The sequence below is a fragment of the Phyllobates terribilis genome, unplaced genomic scaffold, assembly GCF_046119375.1.
Source record: "Phyllobates terribilis strain yellow unplaced genomic scaffold, ASM4611937v1 Scaffold_11__3_contigs__length_659146591, whole genome shotgun sequence".
Classification (NCBI taxonomy): domain Eukaryota; kingdom Metazoa; phylum Chordata; class Amphibia; order Anura; family Dendrobatidae; genus Phyllobates; species Phyllobates terribilis.
In genome coordinates this window covers 546,734,067-546,756,129 of record NW_027362771.1, presented here as the reverse complement: position 1 = coordinate 546,756,129, position 22,063 = coordinate 546,734,067, and the positions used below count along the sequence as shown (strand labels likewise).

Sequence of the window (22,063 nt, the reverse complement as noted above, 5' to 3'; positions counted from 1 at the left end):
TTAGTGCTCATATTTTATGCCTCCATACAGTGTAGTAGGTAGGGCCCTCATACATTGTGCCCAGCTTGTGCTTCTGGCGAGACACACCCCGTAAATTGTTAAGTGCTCTCTCCCCACTACAATAATGCCAAACATGTGGCCGCTTATTGTTGTTTAGGCACAGTGGGGCTCAGAAGGAGGGGGGCATTTGGATTTGGGAGCGCAGAATTCACTGGGTTTTATTTGAGGGGGTGGGAGCCATGTCCCTTTTACAGAGTCTTTGTCCTATCAGTAACGTGGGACCCCCTATAGTTCCAGTGACAGATGATGGACCTGAGTGGGGGCTGGTTTTGTGCAGGATAAATTAGGGTTTTATTGGTAAAATTTTAGGGCACATAACATTTTTCAATTGCTTCCAGAATAAGGCTGGGATCACAATCTTGTGTTCTACGCTGAGCACTTACGTCGGGGTTTCCATGTAAGTCCCACAAAAATGGGATTCTGATGAAACTCCTAATGGAACCACTCACCAAAATGAGGCAGATGGAGACACTTTGGAGTCCATTTGGCGTCTACTCTGGTGGTATCCACCTATTTAGGTGTGCACAGATCTGTGGTCGCCCACACTTGTGCACTAAGAAGATGCCAAAAATGAAGCTACACCGCTGGAACACAGACCAGCCCAAAGTGACTCCATCTGCCTTATAAGTGAGTGGTTCCGTTTTGGGTTTTTATCAATCGTGGTTTTGGGGAATTTAGATAGAAACCCCGACGTAAGCGCTCAGCGGAGAGCGAAAAATAAATGCGAGCTGAGCCTTATTCCGATTTTTGGGAGGTATAATGAACAAATAGACAGCAGTACAAGAATTGTTTTTATTTTTGCACAGTTCGCTGTGTGGGATAAGTGATAAGGTGGATTTGTTCTTCAGGTCGGTGTGATTACAGTGATAACAGATTTATATGGTTTTTTTTTAGGTTTTGCTGCTATCACACAGTAAAAATGCGTATCGATGGTCGTTAAAGGGGTAAACTAATATGCACCTGTGAAGACCCGGGGTCTTCCGTGGGTGTAATACTACTCGGACAACACAGCGTTAGGGTAAAACAGTGTGGCAATATTTTATTGAACCACCAAACAGACAATAAACAGATAGAACAATCCCAGCAAATACCCAAGATGGTGCAAAATTACACAGTCTCACCCTTTTTTTGGCCCGCCGGGAATAGATCAACTGTGACTTTGGGACTTCCAGGGCCAACTACCTCAACCAGTGTCCCCCCGCTTTTGGCGAGCCACCACAGAAAAGAGGTAGTGGCAAGCTTAGGAAGCTGACATTCCATCGAGGTACAAGGCCAGGAGACCCAAGGGACCCATCCTGGCGTCTCTGAGAGTTTCCATGGGGCCAGATAACCAACTGGTCCATTCTGGCTTCTCCGAACGTCTCCATGGGTTCCAGGCGACCGGAGGGTCCCACCAGGAAACCCCAAGCAACATATCCATGGGGCCAAGTGACCTCATTGTCCCAACCTGGTTTCCCCAAATGTATCCATGGTTTCTCTCATGGTAAATGGAATAGATCTGTATCCTTCCAGTCAGGGCCGTGTACCCTTAGGCTGGAATCCTGTAGAATCCAAATCTGACCCCTCTGGATCGAGCCATGCTACCAAGCTACTATGCTGAAGAGTGTCTCTGAATCTGAAACTAGCTGGCTTAGTGCAATATGTCACTAGTCGACATTCAGGTTTATACAAATACTAATATGTCTTCTTGACCAGTCAAAGAAAAACACATACAATCAAAAGACGACACAAACACAATTATGTATTGCTCATGGCCTAACAAATCTAGACATATAGCTAATAAAGATTAGAAGCTGTGTTGTCACAGCACCTTATTTTGGACACAAAAACAAACATGTAAAAAGGAAAAATGTGAACCAAAGGTGAGTGACACCACTGGTGAAACCCAGAAAATGTGACCGCATTTCTAGGTTTGCTTATCCCAACCTTATGTCAATGGAGAAACCATGTGCTAACACTTGAAACGGGACAGACATGGATCAGTGTAGCATTGGCGTCTCTGCCCCCTGTCAGGCAGAGACGCTGTCCCCCTTACCGCCACGGTCCTGCTCCGGCGTCTTCCGGCCTCCCTGCAGCGGCTGCTGGTGCACGCAGCTTCCCCTGGCTCTGTGCTTAGGGCGTGTGCTCCCTTCCTCTTAAAGGGGCCGCGCGCGCCGTCCTAAAAAGTCCCCGGCCAATGGCCAGAGGACTTTCTCTATAAAGGGCAACTCCTCCAATATAGAGGTGCCCGTGCAAGGTTGTTGTTCTGTGAAACTTACTTTGCTTCAGCCCTCAGGTCCTCTGCAAGTCAGTCCTGTCCGCCAGTCTGATCTTCAGTCCAGTCCGCCAGTCTGACTTCCCTCCAGCCCGACAGTCTGTCTATGGGCTCTGCCAGCCTGCTTACCTGGAAGCACCTGCCTGTTACCTGCCGTGCCCGCCAGCCCATTTACCTGGAAGCACCTGCCTGTTATCTGTTGTGCCCGCCTGCCTGCTTACCCAGAGCACCTGTCTGGCTATCAGCTGAATCAGCCTGCTTGTCTACCCGGACCACCCGTCAGCCTGCCTGCCGTGCTCATCCGCTGTACCGGTCAGTTCCTGCCTTCTGACCCGTGGGAGTCACCTGCTCTCATACAAGGTCGGTCCCAGAGTGGCACCTGGTCTCTCTGCTCGGTTCCTCCCTGGTTCACAGAGTCGACCGAGCCGCCGTGCGACCTTGGTCGGGCCGAGTAGATACTTAGTCATGCCCCTCTTGTCCCTCCTTGCACCGCAGCACAGAGGTTCCACCACCCGGATCCGTAACAATCAGCTTTTATCATGGATCAATCAGGAACTGTCTCAGTTGCCTAACCCCTATTCACCAGATTTTTAGTTTAGGAAAATATTACTTTAGGAATCGCTACTAGATTGAGACTATTTGCAAAGTGAACTGTGGAGAAAGAGCTGAAATAATGATGGAGAACATGGTACAAAGACATAAAACCTGTGAAGTTCAGAAATTTACAAGACACAAATGCCAGATTTCCTTTATCGTTTACCTGCTGTATGGTAATGGTCTTGAAATTCTTCAATTATCGAGATGATTTCAGGTTTTTCATAGACAAATCCTGTGGAAGCAAATTGGATAAAATCTTATGTCAGCAGTTACAATAGAGTTTATCATGAAGTTCAGGGGATGCAGTGACTTAACCTCGAACAGTGCATCCTGCGGCTATGCTTGGGATTTGGGAAAGGGACTTTACAGTTTGGCTTCAGAGTTAAAACGAGTCGTAGATCGTAGCTCTCGCCACGATCCAGATTAAATCAGCACAAATTTTAAAACAAGTTGGCAGTTTTTTATTTTATTTATTTCTCATCTCCATTGCAGAGACATTAGCTTGAAAGATTATATGATAATTTCCACTCTAACCAAGGAGGTGGTTTAAAGGGGCAGTTATTTTTTTCCCTGTATGATGTAGCTCAAAGATAAGCAGGAGACATCATGTGTCTGGGAAAAAGGACAAAGAAAACGCACCCAGAAAAGCTTACAACAGGCTTTCTCTGTGTGATCTGCAGAGATTAATATGTGTAAGCAGAAAACATAGCTCTCACTGCCAGAAGCTACTGTGATTATTGGTAGGGTATGAGAGCAGAGCTGTGTGTCATTACATACACCTCTCTGCTTTATTTGTGATTAGAGATGCCAGAAGGAGAGCAGAGCTGTGTGTCATCACATACACCTCTCTGCTTTATCTGTGATTAGAGATGCCAGGAGGAGAGCAGAGCTGTGTGTCATCACATACACCTCTCTGCTTTATTTGTGATTAGAGATGCCAGAAGGAGAGAAGAGCTGTGTGTCATCACATACATCTCTCTGCTTTATCTGTGATTAGAAATGCCAGGAGGAGAGCAGAGCTGTGTGTCATCACATACATCTCTCTGCTTTATCTGTGATTAGAAATGCCAGGAGGAGAGCAGAGCTGTGTGTCATCACATACACCTCTCTGCTTTATTTGTGATTAGAGATGCCAGAAGGAGAGAAGAGCTGTGTGTCATCACATACACCTCTCTGCTTTATTTGTGATTAGAAATGCCAGGAGATCAGAGCTGCATGTCTGGCATGCAATCAAAGAGGTGTAAGTGATGGCACACAGCTCTGCTCTTCCCCCGTCACCTGCATTAACAGTAGGTACTGGCAATTGAGATCTGTGTGACCTTATTACAATATCACACAGAGAAATCCGGTTCAGACCTGCTCTTGGGGTGTGTGTTTTTTTTTTTATCCCTGATATAAAATGGATTTAATCAAGCTAAAGGAAATCATAGGAGAAAATGTAATCCCTTCTAAAAGCTTGGGCATCATTGGACCTTCCAACAGGACAATAATCCGAAGAATACCTCGAAAATACACCAAGACTTGATTTGAGAAGAAGTCATGGAAGATTGTGAATCTTTGGTGGCATGTAAAGAAGGCAGGTGCAGCTGCAAACCCAAGAATATTAGTGACCTGGAGGCTATTGTCCATGACGAATAGGCCAAGACTCCTCAGGAACACAGCCAGAAGCTGGTGTTTGGCTATACATCACATTTGCAGCAGGTCATAACTAGAGATGAGCAAACGTTTTGATGTTCGGGTTTGTCGACTAAACCTGAACATCAAAAAAAGTTCGTGTTCGGGCACCCAAGCCCCAACCCAAACGGGGCCCTGAACATCAGTAGTTTCCCAAGCTATCATCTGCGTGACAGCGTGGAAATGTGGAAAACAGGGGCTTTGATTGTCAGTAATATAGTTACCACCGGTCAGAGCGCTGCGGGATCACACTGTCAGATGTCAGCGTGATCCCGCAGCTTTGGCAGTGACCCGCGGTAAAAAGCTTACCACGGTCACAGGCGCCGGCTGATGAGACTACTATTCCTTACCTTTCAGACGTGCTGATAATAAACTCTGTTGACCTCAATGATGTCACCGCGAGCGACGTGAGAACTTTCCCATGGCGCTCGCTTAATGTCATTGAGGTGAATGGAGTTCATTGGTTATGAACACCGGTCATGTGATTGACGGCACCGCGAGGCACTGAGCTGCGCTAGCACGCACAGTTCAATGTCTCTGCTGCCTGACAGGCTGAACGCTAGCATCATGCCAGCGTTCAGCCTGTCAAGCAGATGTAGCAGAGCTGGACACGCCGCGGGACACAAATGGATGATTATCTGCACGTCGGAAAGGTGAGGAATATGTTTTTTTTTTTTGTTTTTTTTTTAACTCATTTACAGGAGACAAGGGTATCTGGAGGATTATCTTCACATCGGGGACAGGTGAGCATTATATTGCTTTATTATTTTACTTTTGTTACAGGAGACATGGGCTTCAATGGAATGGGCATACAGGTGAGTATAAGTGTTTTTTTTTATTTTTAAATAAAGAAGTCCGTGTCAATATTTAAAATAAAAGACTTTATTCTGGGTGTTATTTATTTCAAATTTGACTATGGGGTTAGTAATGGGGGCATCTTATAGATACCTCTCCATTACTAACCTGGGATTCATGTCAGCTGCCAATATGAGGCTGACATGAACCCCAAACCTATTACCCCACTTTCCACCGCACCAAGGCAAGTGGGAAAAGAGGAGTTTAAAGGCCAGATTTGGCGCATCTTATTGATGCTCCATTTCTGGGGCCACTGAGGGCTGATATTATTACAGACAGTTATAAACAGACAGTTGTGAACTGGTATTAGTAGCCAGGGAAGGGGTCTTGGAAGCTGGCGCCCTCCGAGGCTAATAACATCATCCCTCAACCGCCCCAAATATGGTGCATCAATAAGATGCCCCAAATTTAGCACTTAGTCTCGCTCTTCCCACTTGCCCTGGTGCGGTGGCAAATGAGGTAATAGGGTTGGGGTTCATGTCAGCCTTGTATTGGCAGCTGATATGAAGCCCAGGTTAGTAATGGAGAGGCGCCTATAAGACACCCCCATAATAAATAAACACACAGCCTGAAAAAAATCCTTTATTTTAAATAAAAATCCACATGGTTTTAATCATTTATTTAAAAATAAAAAACACAGTATACTCACCTAACGCCTAATCCGCTAAAGCCATTGTCACCTGTAAAAAAACAAAAATAAAAAACCACCATATCCCTCACCTGACCGACATGATGACATAGTCCAGAGTGTCCCACGAAGATCTGGGTCACTTCTAGAGCAGTCACATCAGCAATCACTGATGTGACTATTCTAGAGGACAGCTGGCTATACACTGACAGGAGTGTAATCACTCCTGTGTCAGTGTATAGCGCTGAGCTCCCGGGAGAGAGGTCACATGAGTTCATCAGCTGATGAGCTCCGGTGACCTCACTTACTGCACTACCACTGAGTGAGAAAATTCGGAGCAGCTGATCATCAGCTGATGAACTCATGTGACCTCTCTGCCGGCAGCTCAGCACTATATATTGTCAGTGTATAGAGTGCTGCCGGTTGATCTGATTGCCAGGGGACACTCATGATTACGGCGGATAGGTGAGTATCATGTGTTTTTTATTTTAATATCCATTTTTATTTTTTTTTTACACTGTGAGCACAGGCGCCAGCTGATGAGACTACTACTCCCATCAGCGGCACCTGCGCTCGCAGTTTACAGTGACAGCAGGCATCGGCTAATGGGGGTAGTAGTGTCACCAGCCAACGCCTGTGACCATTGGTGAGCTTTTTACCGCAGGTCACTGTCACAGCTGTGGGATCACACTGACATCTGACAGCGTGATCCCGCAGCGCTCTGACCCGTGGTAATGATATTACCAATGATCAGAGTTACTGTTTCCCGCGCTGTCACGCAGATGACAGCGTGGGAAACCAGGGATGTTCGGGTTTGGGCTCGACCGACTTTTGAGCAAAATGCTCGGGAGTCCGAACACGAATCCGAATGTACAATGTTCATGCCGAATTTTAAATTACCGAACCTTTTCCGAACAAGTTCACTCATTTCTAGTCATAACAGCCATAGCAGCTATAAAGGTTCTCCTTTTGACCATAGAGTCTTACCAAGAGAAAAAAGGGTGTAGTAATTCTCCAGCATGACATCCATGTACATCAGCTTTTCCCCCATTCCCAAGCTCTCCCACTCCTCTGCCGAAAAGTACACCGCCACATCATCAAACCTGATTGGAACCTAAGATATAAAGAAACAAGGACGACTACTAAAGGAACAATAGCTTAAGGCAGATCTGTCACCAGATTAAATAATATAAGCTACATACAGTTGAAACCAGAAGTTTACATACACAATATAAAAAGACCCATATTCATGTTTTTCACAATATCTGACATGAAATCAGAATAAACCTTTTCCGTTTTAGGTCAATTAGGATTACCATAATTATTACCAAATGCCAAATGCCAGAATAATGAGAGAGAGAGAATGTTTTAAGGCATTTTTATTACTTACTGGAAAGTCAAAAGTTTACATACATTTCATTAGTATTTGGTACTGTAAAGATGTGCGGTTTTGGATTTTAATAATCACCTAGGCAGGTTATCGATGCAAATAGTTTTATTCCTTCCGACCACGGTGAACAGAAATTCCAGGTAAATGTCCAACAGGCAATTCTCTTAGTCCTCGAATTTCCAACCTGGGATCAGCAGTTCCACTGCCCCATACCAGGTGATGCCCACTGTCCCCCAACTTTTGGTTGGCCCACAGCTTTTTGTATCTCCCGCCGGTATATTGGCAGTCACAGCATATGCTCCTTCGGATGATGGATTCCACCCAGCTCTCCGTCCGACTAGCAATGAATCTTCTCTTTCTCCTGCACAGGGTTCAGCCCCCTGACTCAGCAGAAGAGCTCACCCCTCCCTCCCCCAGCTAATGTGCCTTAAGGCCCCGTCACACTTAGCGACGCTGCAACGATCCCGACAACGATACGACTTGTCAGGGATCGTTGTTGCGTCGCTATGTGGTCGCTGGTGAGCTGTCAAACAGGCAGGCTCACCAACTATCAGGGGAGCAGCGACATCGTGGAAAGAATCTTTCCACGATGTCCTTCCTGGTTACCAGCCTGCTGCTGAAGCAGGAGCCGGCTGGTAACCATGGTAAACATCGGGTTACAAAGGGCACAGGCGCACCTAGTAACCCGTTGTTTATCATGGTTACGAGCCGGCTAAAGAGAGCGGTAACCTCCGGCTCACTGTAGCAGAGTGGTAACCATGATAAACAACGGGTTACTAGGTGCGCGTGTGCCCCTAGTAACCCGATGTTTACCATGGTTACCAGCCTGATCGCTGCTCCCGCTGGTCACACACAGCGATGTGTACTGACCAGCGGGAGGGCAACGACCAAAAAATGGTCCAGGACACTTTGCAGCGATCAGCAACATCACAGCAGGGGCCTGATCGCTGCAAAGTGTCACACATAGCGACATCGCTGGTGAGGTCGCTGTTGCGTCACCAAAACCGTGACACAGCAGCGATCTCGCTAGCGATCTCGCTATGTGAGACGGGGGCTTTAGTGGAGATATTTTCTCAGGTGGAACCCATCCCCTGGGTTTGCATGTGAGACTACCTGTGGTGACGGAGAGAACAATGGCCCAAGGTCTCGGAGATATGGTCAGTGAATGGAATAGATATCTGAGGTTTAACTGATGAGCAAACAAATCACTAACAAAACACAGCAAGCAAATTTCTAACAAAATACAAAAATAAGATCGATGAAAATGGGTGCTCAGTGCTGGAGAAGTATTTAGTAAGTGGCCAGGTCCTCACAGGCACCATTGCCCTTAAACTGAATGACTTGGGTCAAATGTTTGGGATATCCTTCCACAAACTTCTCACAATAGTTGGTCGGAATTTGGGCCCATTCCTCCTGGCAAAACTGGTGTAACTGATACAGGTTTGTAGGTCGCCCTGCTGACACCTGCCTTTTCAGCTTTGCCCATAAATATTCAATAGGATTGAGATCAGGGCTTTGTGATGGCCACTCCAAAACATTGACTTTGTTATCCTTAAGCCACTTTGTTACCATTTTGGCAGAATGCTTCGGGTCATTATCCATTTGGAAGACCCATTTCCGCACAAGCTTTAACTTCCTGGCTGATGTCTTGAGATGTTGCTTCAGTATTTCCACATAATCTTCTTTTCTCAGGATGCCATCTATTTTGTGAAGTGCACAAGTCCCTCCTGCAGCAAAACAACCCCACAACATGATGCTGCCACCCCTGTGTTTCACAGTTGGGATGGTGTTCTTAGGCTTCCACAGTTGGGATGGTGTTCTTAGGCTTCCAAGCTTCTCCCTTTTTTCTCAAACCGGAACTATGGTCATTATGCCCAAAATGTTCAATTTTAGTTTCATCAGACCACAGGACATGTCTCCAAAAATTAAGGTATTTGTTCCTGTGTGCATTTGCAAACATTAATCTGGCTTTTTTATGTTTCTTTTGGAGTAATGGCTTCTTCCTGGCAGAGTGGCCTTTCAGCCCATGTTGATACAGTACTCTTTTCACTGTGGATATTGACACAATCTTACAAGCTTTCACCATCATCTTCACAAGGTCTTTTACTTTTGTCCTTGGGTTGATATGCACACGTCGAACCAAAGCACACATTCATCTCTAGGACACAGAACCTGTCTCCTTCCTGAGTGGTATGATGGCTGGACATTTCCATCTTGTTTGTACTTGCGTATAATTGTTTGTACAGATGAACGAGGCACCTTCAGGTATCTTGAAATTGTACCCAAGGATGAGACAGACTTGTGCAAGTCCACAATTATCTTCCTGATAACTTGGCTGATTCCTTTAGACTTTCCAATGATACTACACAAAGTAGCAGTGTGTTTAATTAGAGATATGCAAAAGATGTGTCTCTAACTCAGATGTTGCCAAAAAAACAGATCAGAAGCTTCCAAACACATGACATCATCATATGGGCAGTCCAGAATTGTGTAAAGGCATAGTAATCTTAGTGTATGTAAACTTTTGACTTCGCAGTAAGTAATAAAAATGCCTTAAAACATTCTCTCTCTCATTATTCTGCCATTTGACAAATATTAAAAATTATGGTAATCCTAATTGACCAAAAACTGGAAGGGTATATTCTGATTTCAAGTCAGATATTGAGAAAAACATGCATACGTGTCTTTTTATATAGTGAATGTAAACTTCTGGTTTCAACTGTACATAGTAGCAGTGGTGGAACTAGAGTCCGATGGGCCCTGGTGCAAAATTTGGACCTGGGCCCCCACCCCAATGTTGGTCATATGTATGGGCCTTTGCAGTGTTCTAAACATATGTGTTCACCCTACATGTAGTAATGTCCCCCTCCTTGCCCTTTTCTATAATAATGTCCCACATCCAAGCACCCATCCTGTAATAATGGGCCTGGGCCTCTTCCTGATATAATGTCCCCCATGCTGGGCTCCTTCCTTATATAATGTCCGCCATCATGGGCCCCTTTCTGGTATAATGTCCCTTATCTTGGGCCCCTTTCTGGTATAATGTCCTTTCTATCACTTTTCCAACACATCAAAAAAAAAATCTGCTTACCTTCCACAGCTTCGGCTTCCTCTTCTATAACCTTTTCTCACTTCGGCCAGCCATGAGCAGCATATGACGTCTCTGCCATGTGCCGCTTGTGACGGGCACGTCGACATCAGCTTCCGGCCTCTGATTGGCTGGTGGCGTGTACTGCAGTGCAGAGAGCAGGAGGGTCTCTGCGCTGTAATACACTTCAGCTGAATATGCGTCCTCAGCGATGGCGTTGGCGGGTCCACACCCGCACGGACCTTGTCACGTTTGCATCATCTGGGACCGCGATGGATACACCCTTGCATAGTAGATCTCTTAGACCTGATGAGGCTGGTGCATCTACTTTGACAATTAATATTAGAATGGCTGTATAATGTATCTTGAAAGGTAAAACTAAATTTCTGCCCACCTATCCTGATTGGCAGTTCCTTAGTGTACCTCCTCTCTAGTGCTGAGATCTCATGCTGCTCTGTACAAACTGCAGCTGTCAGTTAAACTGGGAAGGTGGAGTCTGAATAGCTGTCAGTCAGGCAGAGAGGGCGGAGACGGAATACACTTGGACTCATTCTGACACCAACCATATCAAGACTAGGAGATCTATTCAATAACGTATGTTGTGAAATCTGGAGATAGATTTGGCTTAAAGATCCAGAGCCCCGATGCAAATTAAACTAATGCAAATATTAATGGCTATGGACATTTCTAGAAAAGGTTTTCTAGATGTAAGCAACAATGTTTAAATTCACTGACAGAAAGCAGGCAGACCCATCTATCAACTTCATATGCCTTGACACAACATGTGAAGATGGCACTTATTATCATTTAAAGGGGCTTGTAACAAGCAGGCAACTCCGCAGCAGTGGCCCTATTAGGACGTATGAATGAATAAATTAAATTGGTTACTATGAAGGATATATGGTTTAGGATGGTCAACTTTGTGGGCAGTGGCAGCACTCTGCACAGCATCTTACCTCTCGGAGCAAAGAATCCATATGTAGCTTCAACTTAGACATCAGTCCCATAGATAATGCAACCGCGGAATCTAGAAAAAGCCATAATAGCATTAAAAACCAGAAGCATTGAAAAAGCTAACAGTTTTCAGCTGACTAAAAAGGTAACAACGCATGTAATGATATTTCAATCAGTCAAAATCTACAGAGGAGACTAGCATCTCCACTAAGGAAATTCACATGCTGTGGGTAAGTTTGGGTACGTGCCCATGATCAGGAAATGCGGCAGGTTTGACGCTGTGTATTTATGCTGCATCAAACCCGCAGCGGCCAGATGTTACAGCATAGTGAATGGTATTTCAAGAAATCCCATGTCCACTATCCGTGCATCTGAGGCTGCAGATCACTTGCGGACATTGACATGCGGCACGTCTTTCAGGACTGCAGCAGGTCAATTTCTCATGCGTAGTCGCTAGTCTCCACAACAGAAATTTGACCACTAGAATGTATTGAATGCGGTAACTCCGCATGGTTCAGTGAACACATAGAACGCATCGTTTTGGACGCAGCAAGAATATGCTGCGTCCAAAGCGCTGCTACGTCCGGATCGTGGGCACATACCCTTGAATTTAAAAAAATGGCTCCCACGTAATTTTCATAACCAGCAAAGGGAAAGCCAATCACTAGGGGCTGATATTACTAGCCGGGGAAGGGACCATTAGCCAGAAATGTTCCCTGGCTATTAACAACAGTCCACAGCTGTTTGCTTACCCTTTACTGGTTAGACTACAGGGGGACCCCAGAAAAATTGACATAGGGTCCCACTGTAAAATCTAACCAGCAAAGACTAGGCACACAGCAAAGACTAGGCACACAGCTGCGGGCTGATATTAATAGCCAGGGAAGGGATCCTGGCCCCCTCCGAGGCTAATAATATCAGCTCTCAGGGGCCCCAGAAATGGCGCATCCGTAAGATGTGCCAAATCTGGCGCTTAGCCTTCACTTTTCCCACTTGCACTGGTGCGGCGGAAAGTGGGGTAATAGGGTTGAGGTTCATGTCAGCCTTCGCAGTATTGGCAGTAAAAATCGGTCAGGTGAACGTCTCATCTTTGAGTTATTCTGTAGTATTCCAATTCTGTTTTTGAAAAATTTTAGATGGCCAAAAACACACTAATTTTCAAATCGACGTATATATACACACAGCTCTGGCAAAAATTAAGAGACCACAGCAAAAATTTTCATTTTCCCTGATTTTTCTATTTATAGGTATATTTTTGAGTAAAATGTACATTGTTGTTTTATTCTATAAACTACTAACAACATGTCTCCGAAATTCAAAGCTAAAAGTTTTGTATTTATTTGCATCAAATGAGAAATCGCCAAAATAATAAAAAAAAGAAACTGTGCTTACAGACCTCAAATAATGCAAAGAAAACAAATTCATTTAGAAACAACAATACTCATGTTTTAACTCAGGAAGAGTTCAAAAATCAATATTTGGTGGAATAACCATGATTTTTAATCACAGCTTTCATGCGTCCTCGCATGCTTTCCACCAGTCTTTTACACTGCTTTTGGGTGACCTTATGCCACTCCTGGCACAAACAATTAAGCAGTTCTTCTTTGTTTGATGGCTTGTGACGATCCATCTTCCTTTTGATTACATTCCAGAGGTTTTTAATGGGGTTCAGGTCTGGAGATTGGGCTGGCCATGACAGGGCCTTGATGTAGTGCCCCTTCATCCACACATTGATTGACCTAGCTGTGTGGCATGGGGCATTGTCCTGCTGGAAAAAACAGTCCTCAGAGTTGGGGAACATTGCCTGAGCAGAAGGAAGCAAGTGTTTTTCAAGGATAAACTTGTATGCGGCTTGATTCATACGTCCTTCGCAAAGATTAACCTGCCCAATTCCAGCCTTGCTGAAGCACCCAGAGATCATCACCGATCCTCCACCAAATTTCACAGTGGGTGCAAGACACTGTGGCTTGTATACCTCTCCAGGTCTCCATCTAACCATTATATGACCAGGTGTTGGGCAAAGCTGAAAATCAGACTCAGAGAAGATTACCTTACTCCAGCCCTCTATGGTCCAACTCTTATGGTATTTGGCAAACTTCAGCTTGGCTCTCCTTTGCTTCTTATTGATGAAAGGCTTTTTTTTTCTAGCTTTATATGACTTGTGGCCTGTCTCTAGGAGCCTGTTACCAACTGTTCTTGCCGTGCACTTCACCCCAGCTGCCATTTGCCATTCATTTTGTAGGTCACTTGATGTCATCTTGCGGTTGCTGAGTGACATTCGAATAAGATGACGGCCATCCCGGTCAGTGGAGAGTCGCTTTTGCCCTCTGCTGGTCTGTAGCTTTGTTGTCCCCAATGTCTGCTTCTTGACCTTGTTGTAATGGACTGCCGTCTTTGAAATTTTAAGGATGGAGGCAACATGACGCTCACTGTATCCCTCTGCTAGTAAAGCCAGAATTGAGCCCTTCTTTTCCTCACTCTGAAAACTGTGCAGAGGTCTCTTAATTTTTGACAGAGCTAACATATATACAGTACAGACCAAAAGTTTGGACACACCTTCTCATTTAAAGATTTTTCTGTATTTTCATAACTTTGAAAATTGTACATTCACACTGAAGGCATCAAAACTATGAATTAACACATGTGGAATTATGTACTTAACAAAAAAGTGTGAAACAACTGAAAATATGTCTTATATTCTAGGTTCTTCAAAATAGCCACCTTTTGCTTTGATGACTGTTTTGCACACTCTTGGCATTCTCTTGATGAGCTTCAAGAGGTAGTCACCGGAAATGGTTTTCACTTCACAGGTGTGCCCTGTCAGGTTTAATAAGTGGGATTTCTTGCCTTATAAAAGGGGTTGGGACCATCAGTTGTTTTGTGCAGAAGTCAGGTGGATACACAGCTGATAGTCCTACTGAATAGACTGATGAAATTTGTATTATGGCAAGAAAAAAGCAGCTAATTAAAGAAAAATGAGTGGCCATCATAACTTTAAGAAATGAAGGTCAGTCAATCCGAAAAATTGGGCAAACTTTCAAAGTGTCCCCAAGTGAAGTTGGAAAAACCATCAAGCGCTACAAAGAAACTGGCTTACATGAGGACCGCCCCAGGAAAGGAAGACCAAGAGTCACCTCCGCTTCTGAGGATAAGTTTATCCGAGACACCAGCCTCAGAAATCGCAGGTTAACAGCAGCTTAGATTAGAGACCAGGTCAATGCCACACAGAGTTCTAGCAGCAGACACATCTCTACAACAACTGTTAAGAGGAGACTTTGTGCAGCATACCTTCATGGTAAAATAGCTGCTAGGAAACCACTACTAAGGAAAGGCAACAAGCAGAAGAGACTTGTTTGGGCTAAAGAACACAAGGAATGGACATTAGACCAGTGGAAATCTGTGCTTTGGTCTGATGAGTCCAAATTTGAGATCTTTGGTTCCAACCACCGTGTCTTTGTGCGACGCAGAAAAGGTGAACGGATGGACTCTACATGCCTGGTTCCCACCGTGAAGCATGGAGGAGGAGGTGTGATGGTGTGGGGGTGCTTTTCTGGTGACACTGTTGGGGATTTATTCAAAATTGAAGGCATACTGAACCAGCATGGCTACCACAGCATCTTGCAGCGGCATGCTATTCCATCCGGTTTGCGTTTAGTTGGACCATCATTTATTTTTCAACAGGACAATGACCCCAAACACACCTCCAGGCTTCATGTAGGAATGCTCGGACCTGACACCCATAATGTGGTGGTGCACCATCTTGTTGGAAAAACTCAGGGAACGTGCCATCTTCAGTGCATAAATAGGGCAACACATCATCATGTAGCATTTTCAGATATCCAGTGGTATTGAGGTTTCCATTGATGAAGAATGGCCCCGCTATCTTTGTACCCCATATACCACACCATACCATCAAGATACAAGATGTGCAGCATCTGACACAACGGATACTGGAAGCCTGTGCTAGCATTTCTTCTGCAGTATCAGTGTGTCAAGAGTGGGAGAAGAGGGTTGCATTGACAATCCAACACAATGGGCAGCACTTTGAACACATTTTATAAGTGGTCATTAAGTTGTAAAAAACTCATGAAAGAATAAAGTTACGTTAAAACCAAGCACACCATTGATTTTCTTATGAAATTCTCAACAAGAAGTTTGATGTGTCACAAGACCCTCTTCCCATTAAAAAAAAAAAAAAGATCCAAAATAGCTGATTTCAAAATGGCCGCCATGGTCACCAGCCATCTGGAAAAGTTTTCCTCCTCCCATATACTAGTGTGCCACAAACAGGAAGTTCATATCACCAACCATTCCCATTTAATTTAGGTGTATCCATATAAATGGCCCACCCTATATATATATTTTTATATGGTTAGTTAGGTCCAGAAATATTTGGACAATGATAAGTTTTACCTGTTTACTAAAACATATTCAAGATACAGTTATATAATCAATATGTGCTTAAAGTACAGACCCTCAGCTTTGATTTGAAAGTATTCACATCCTAACTGCAATAAGGGTTTAATAAGAACAGCTCTTTAATATGTAGCAGCTTCTTTTTCAAGGGACCAAAGGTAATTGGACAATTATCTTAAAAGCTCTATAATGTGTTGCATGGGCTTTTCCGTCATTAATACATCATTAAGCAGGTAAAAGATCTGCAGCTGATTCCATGTGTGACATTTGCATTTGGAAGCTGTTGCTGTGAACCCACAACATGAGTTCAAAGGAGCTCTCAATGAAAGTGAAACACACCATCATTAGGCTGAAAAAAAAGCAGAAATCCATCTGCGATATCAGAAATGTTAGGACCAGCCAAATCAACAGTTTGGTACATTCTGCAAAAAAAAAGCGCACTGATGTGCTTGGCAATTCAGAAAGACCTGGACATCCACAGAAGACAACAGTGGTGGATGATCACAGAATCCTTTCTATGGTGAAGATAAGCCCATACACAACATCCAATCAAGTGAAGAACACTCTACTGGATGTCGGTGTTTCAATATCCAAGTCTACCATAAAGAGAAGACTTCATGAGAGCAAATATAGAGGGTTCACCACAAGGTACAAACGATTAATTAGCCTTAGAAATAGAAAAGCCAGATTAGACTTAGCAAAATAACATCTAAAGAAGCCAGCCCAGTTCTGGAAAAGTATTTTTTGGACAAATTAAACTAAGATCAACTTGTACCAGAATGATCGGAAGAAGAAAGTATGGAGAAGGCTTGGAATGGCTCATGATCCAAAGCATAGCACATCCTCTGTAAAATATGGTGGAGGCAGTGTGATGAAATGGGCATGCATGGCTTCCAATGGCGCTGGGTCACTAGTGTTTATTGATGACGTGACTGGAGACAGAAGCACCAGGATGAATTCTGAAGTGTACAATGCTATACTTTCTGCTCAGATTCAACCAAGGAAGGTTGATTGGACAGCGCTTTACAGTACAGACGGACAATAACACAAAACATACTGCGAAAGCAACCCAGGAGTTAAAGGAAAAGAAATGGAATATTCTTCAATGGCTCAGTCAATTATCAGATCTCAACCTCATCGAGCAGCATTTTACATGCTCAAGACAAAAAGCAAGGCAGAAAGACCCACAAACAAGCAACAACTGAAGTCAACTGCAGCAAAGGTCTGGCAAAGCATAACAAAGGAGGAAAACCAGAGTTTGGTACCGTCCATGGCTTCCAGACTTCAGGCAGTCATTGCCTGCAAAGGATTTGTGACGTTGAGTCACTTCTCACGGACAAGCTGTGAGTCGGGATAGTCGAAGAGTCCAAGGTCAATAGCAAGGAGGGTACGTCATAAACAGAGGGAAGAGGCAGTCGTAGTCAGGTAACGGTCCGAGGTCAAAATACCAGGAGGATAGCAGATCAGAGCAAAGGGGTTAAACAGACAGATGGTCAGAACAAAGGCCCAAGGTCAGGCAGTGATACATCAATAAGCAAAATGCAAGACACAGAGTAAAGAATCACATTTCGCTGAAGCTACGGCTGACAGCTGAGACTACCAGCTCAGTTAAGTAGCGGAACAGTCAAGGAAACCAGGAGCACCCAATGAGAGCTCAGCACCTCCCTGTCTCAGATTGGACGGCCGAGCTGTCAATAAAAACACAGACAGCTCAGCATGCACCGGCACCAGACTGGACAACTGAGCTGTCAAAACACTGCATAGACAGCTCAGTACTGAGGGATGGAATCGCTACAGTACCCCCTCTTCTAGGAGGACTCACTGGACCCCAGGTTTCCCAGGAAACAGCAACCGGAGGAGGTGGGGACAAGGGTGACACCACCGAGGAGACAAACTCCTTCAAAAGGGATTTATGGAAAACATCAGGGATGCAGAGAGATGGAGGAAGCTTCAACCTAAAGGCCACCGGATTGACGACTTCCAGAATTTCATGTGGACTGATGAACTTTGGACTCAACTACGCCGATGTTACTTTAAGTTTGATGTTTCTGGATGACAGCTAATCGGCTTTCCATTTTTGGCGAATCTGAGCAGTCCCAATATTCTATCAACCTTCCTCCAGACATCCGCAAGTCTCAGCACAGCGACCTCCAATCCAGGACATTCAAAACAAATCATAGAAAACTCGCCAAAATGGGGATGGAAAACCATAGTTACAAAAAAATGGTGATGCTCCTGCAGCCTGATTTACCCGTTTGTTAAAGGCATACTCAGCGAGCAGTAAAAATGAAGACCAATCCTCCTGCCAAGCTGCCGCAAAGCACCTTAAAATTTGTTTCACAGATTGATTTGTCCTCTCAGTCTGATTGTTGGTTTCAGGGTGGAAAGCAGAGGAAAATAAATCATAGAATGTTAGAGTTGGAGGGGACCTCCAGGGTCATCTGGTTCAACCCCCAGCTCAATGCAGGATTCACTAAACTATCTCAGACATGTCTGTTCAGCCTCTGTTTGAAGACTTCCATTGAAGGAGAACTCACCACCTCTCGTGGCCACCTGTTCCACTCATTGATCACCCTCACTGTCAAAAAGTTTTTTCTAATATCTAATCTGTATCATTTAGTTTCATTCCATTGCACATGGAAATGCAAGAAACAATCGAGAATAAAGGATGATCCCTCTACACTGTGAAATCCTTTCAGGGTATGATAATAGGACGTGGCTGACCACCCGGTGGTCCCGGACGATTGGGGACCCCATGGGCATGTTCTGGGGCAAAGAAGGGGGTAGAGGGATAGGGCATCTTTGTCAAACTTTTCCAGCAGCCAGGCTTCAAAATATACAATTGGGTCCAGACCTTCCACCTTCTCCAGTACCCCTACTATGTGTAGGTTACTTAGTCTTAGCCCAATTTCCAGATCATCCAGATATTTTGCTTATTTATTTTAACATTTTTCTGCATGCATGGTACTTGGTCCTCCAAAGCACCCACTCTACTTTCCACTTCCCCCATTCTTTCATTTGATTTTTGCATAGCATGTCTATTGCGGCTAATATCTTCTTTAAGTCCTCCAACTTGCATGCTAAGGACATCCAGGACAGAGCTGCAGCCATTAATGGCTGAGTATACATCTCTAAGAGTTGCTTTTTCCTCTTCTGCGAGTACATTGTTTGGGCCCGTTGTTTGTCCTCTCAGGGGGTTCTGTCATGGGCTCTCTCAACTGCTGCTGGGGAGGGGCACATTTAAGCCTTGTGATGTCCACGTGTTATTTTCCCAGTCACCCTTCCCTCAGCTACATTGCATGATGAATATCCCCCTGAGTGTGCGAAGGAATCCCCCATCACCCTAACAAATCACTCCAGTTTAGTTGCAGTTCTCTCAGTCGCCAGTTCTCTGGCCAGTATGCTGTGAGGAGGCACCATATTGGATGCCTTACTGTCACGATCTTTTGAGTTTCAGCTCCCTCCAAAGATTTTCAATTGGGTTCAGGTCTGGAGACTGGCTAGGCCACTCCAGGACCTTGAAATGCTTCTAACGGAGCCACTTTTTAGTTGCCTTGGCTGTGTGTTTAGGGTCAGTCACGCTGGAAGACCCAGCTACGACATATTGTCAATACTCTTACTGAGGGAAGGAGGTTGTTGGCCAAAACCTTGCGATACAGGACCTTATCCATCCTCCCTTCAATACTGTGTAGTCCTCCTGTCCCCTTTGCAGAAAAGCACCCCCAAAGTATGATGTCTCCCCCACCATGCTTCACGGTTGGGACGGAGTGCTTGAGGTTGTACTCGTCCTTCTTCTTCCTCTAAACACGGCAGCTGAAGTTGATACCAAAAAGTTCTATTTTGGTCTCATCTGACCACATAACCTTCTCCCATGCCTCCTCTGGATCATTCAGATGGTCATTGGCGGACTTCAAACGGGCCTGGACATGCGCTGGCGTGAGCAGAAGGACCTTGTGTGATGGCGTAGTGTGTTACTAACAGTAATGTTTGAGCCTGTGGTACTAGTTCTCTACAGGTCATTGACCAGGTCCTCCCGTGTAGTTCTGGACTGATTTGTGACCTTTCTCAGAATCATCCTTACCCCACAAGGAAAGATCATGCATGGAGCCCCAGACAAACCGAGGAAGATTGACAGTGATCGTGTGTTTCTTCCATTTTCTAATAATTGTACCAACAGTTGTTGCCTTCTCACCAAGCTGCTTGCCTATTGTCCTGTAGCCCATCCCAGCCTTGTGCAGATCTACAGTTTTGGCCCTGGGGTCCTTATACAGCTCTTTGATCTTGGCCAAACACATACAGTACAGACCAAAAGTTTGGACACACCTTCTCATTTAAAGATCCTGAGGACCGCCCCAGGAAAGGAAGACCAAGAGTCACCTCTGCTTCTGAGGATAAGTTTATCCGAGTCACCAGCCTCAGAAATCGCAGGTTAACAACAGCTCAGATTAGAGACAGGTCAATGCCACACAGAGTTCTAGCAGTAGACACATCTCTACAACAACTGTTAAGAGGAGACTTTGTGCAGCAGGCCTTCATGGTAAAATAGCTGCTAGGAAACCACTGCTAAGGACAGGCAACAAACAGAAGAGACTTGTTTGGGCTAAAGAACACAAGGAATGGACATTAGACCAGTGGAAATCTGTGCTTTGGTCTGATGAGTCCAAATTTGAGATCTTTGGTTCCAACCACCGTGTCTTTGTGCGACACAGAAAAGGTGAACGGATGGACTCAACATGCCTGGTTCCCACCGTGAAGCATGGAGGAGGAGGTGTGATGGTGTAGGGGTGCTTTGCTGGTGACACTGTTGGGGAGTGATTCAAAATTGAAGGCATATTGAACCAGCATGGCTACCACAGCATCTTGCAGCAGCATGCTATTCCATCCGGTTTGCGTTTAGTTGGACCATCATTTATTTTTCAACAGGACAATGACCCCAAACACACCTCCAGGCTGTGTAAGGGCTATCTGACCAAGAAGGAGAGTGATGAGGTGCTACGCCAGATGATCTGGCCTCCACAGTCACCAGACCTGAACCCAATCGAGATGGTTTGGGGTGAGCTGGACTGCAGAGTGAAGGCAAAAGGGCCAACAAGTGCTAAGCATCTCTGGGAACTCCTTCAAGATTGTTGGAAGACCATTTCCGGTGACTACCTCTTGAAGCTCATCAAGAAAATGCCAAGAGTGTGCAAAGCAGTCATCAAAGCAAAAGGTGGCTACTTTGAAGAACCTAGAATATAAGACATATTTTCAGTTGTTTCACACTTTTTTGTTAAGTATAAAATTCCACATGTGTTAATTCATAGTTTTGATGCCTTCAGTGTGAATGTACAATTTTCATAGTCCTGAAAATACAGAAAAATCTTTAAATGAGAAGGTGTGTCCAAACTTTTGGTCTGTACTGTATATATATATAAAAGAAAATGTAAAAGAAGATCTCAGACATAGCACTAGTATAAAGGTGTATTAAAAAAACAATCTGCACAGAATTTTTAACTGATCTAGATAAAAAAAAGTTAAATTGTTTTCAACAGTGAACATCATCTGAAATTAAATGGAATATTAATAGAAAAAATGTTTATTAAAAAATAAACAGTTTACTATCGCCCGAAAGAAGAGTATTAATCCTAAAGTCAACTGACTAACACCTCACTGATTGGAGAATTCTCAAGTTTATGAACAAATCGAAAACTTTGATAAAGAGAAAACTTTTGGAAACAACATTTTGTGGCTAATTTTTTTTTTTTATATTTTATTATTTAACAGCCTTCAGCTCGATCTTGAGCCATGGCGACTTGATGCATGAATGCTCTGTAGGAAGCGCAAGCTTGTGCAAGCCGAGATAGATAATAAGCCATCGGGTTGTTGGTCTTCCTCTTCCCCTGGTTCCTTTTATTTTTCCAACCATAATGTCCTTCTCCAGTGATTGCTCTCTTAGTATGATGTGTCCAAAGTAGGCAAGTTGTAGCTTGGTGATCCTTGGTTTGAGAGACATATATGGCTTGATTTGTTCCAAAATTGATTTATTTGTTCCTTCTTGCCATCCATGGTATTGATAACTTCCTTCTCCAGCACATTTCGAAGGCGTTGATTCGTCTTCTGTCGTGTTTCTTTATTGTACAGGATTCGCATACATATTACTACAGAAAA

The 22,063-nt window shown here is 44.3% G+C and overlaps 1 pseudogene; it reads right to left on the bottom strand.

The window, feature by feature from the left end:
• LOC141167335 (uncharacterized) overlaps positions 1-22,063 on the bottom strand; it is a 253,708-nt pseudogene that overhangs the window by 143,425 nt on the left and 88,220 nt on the right.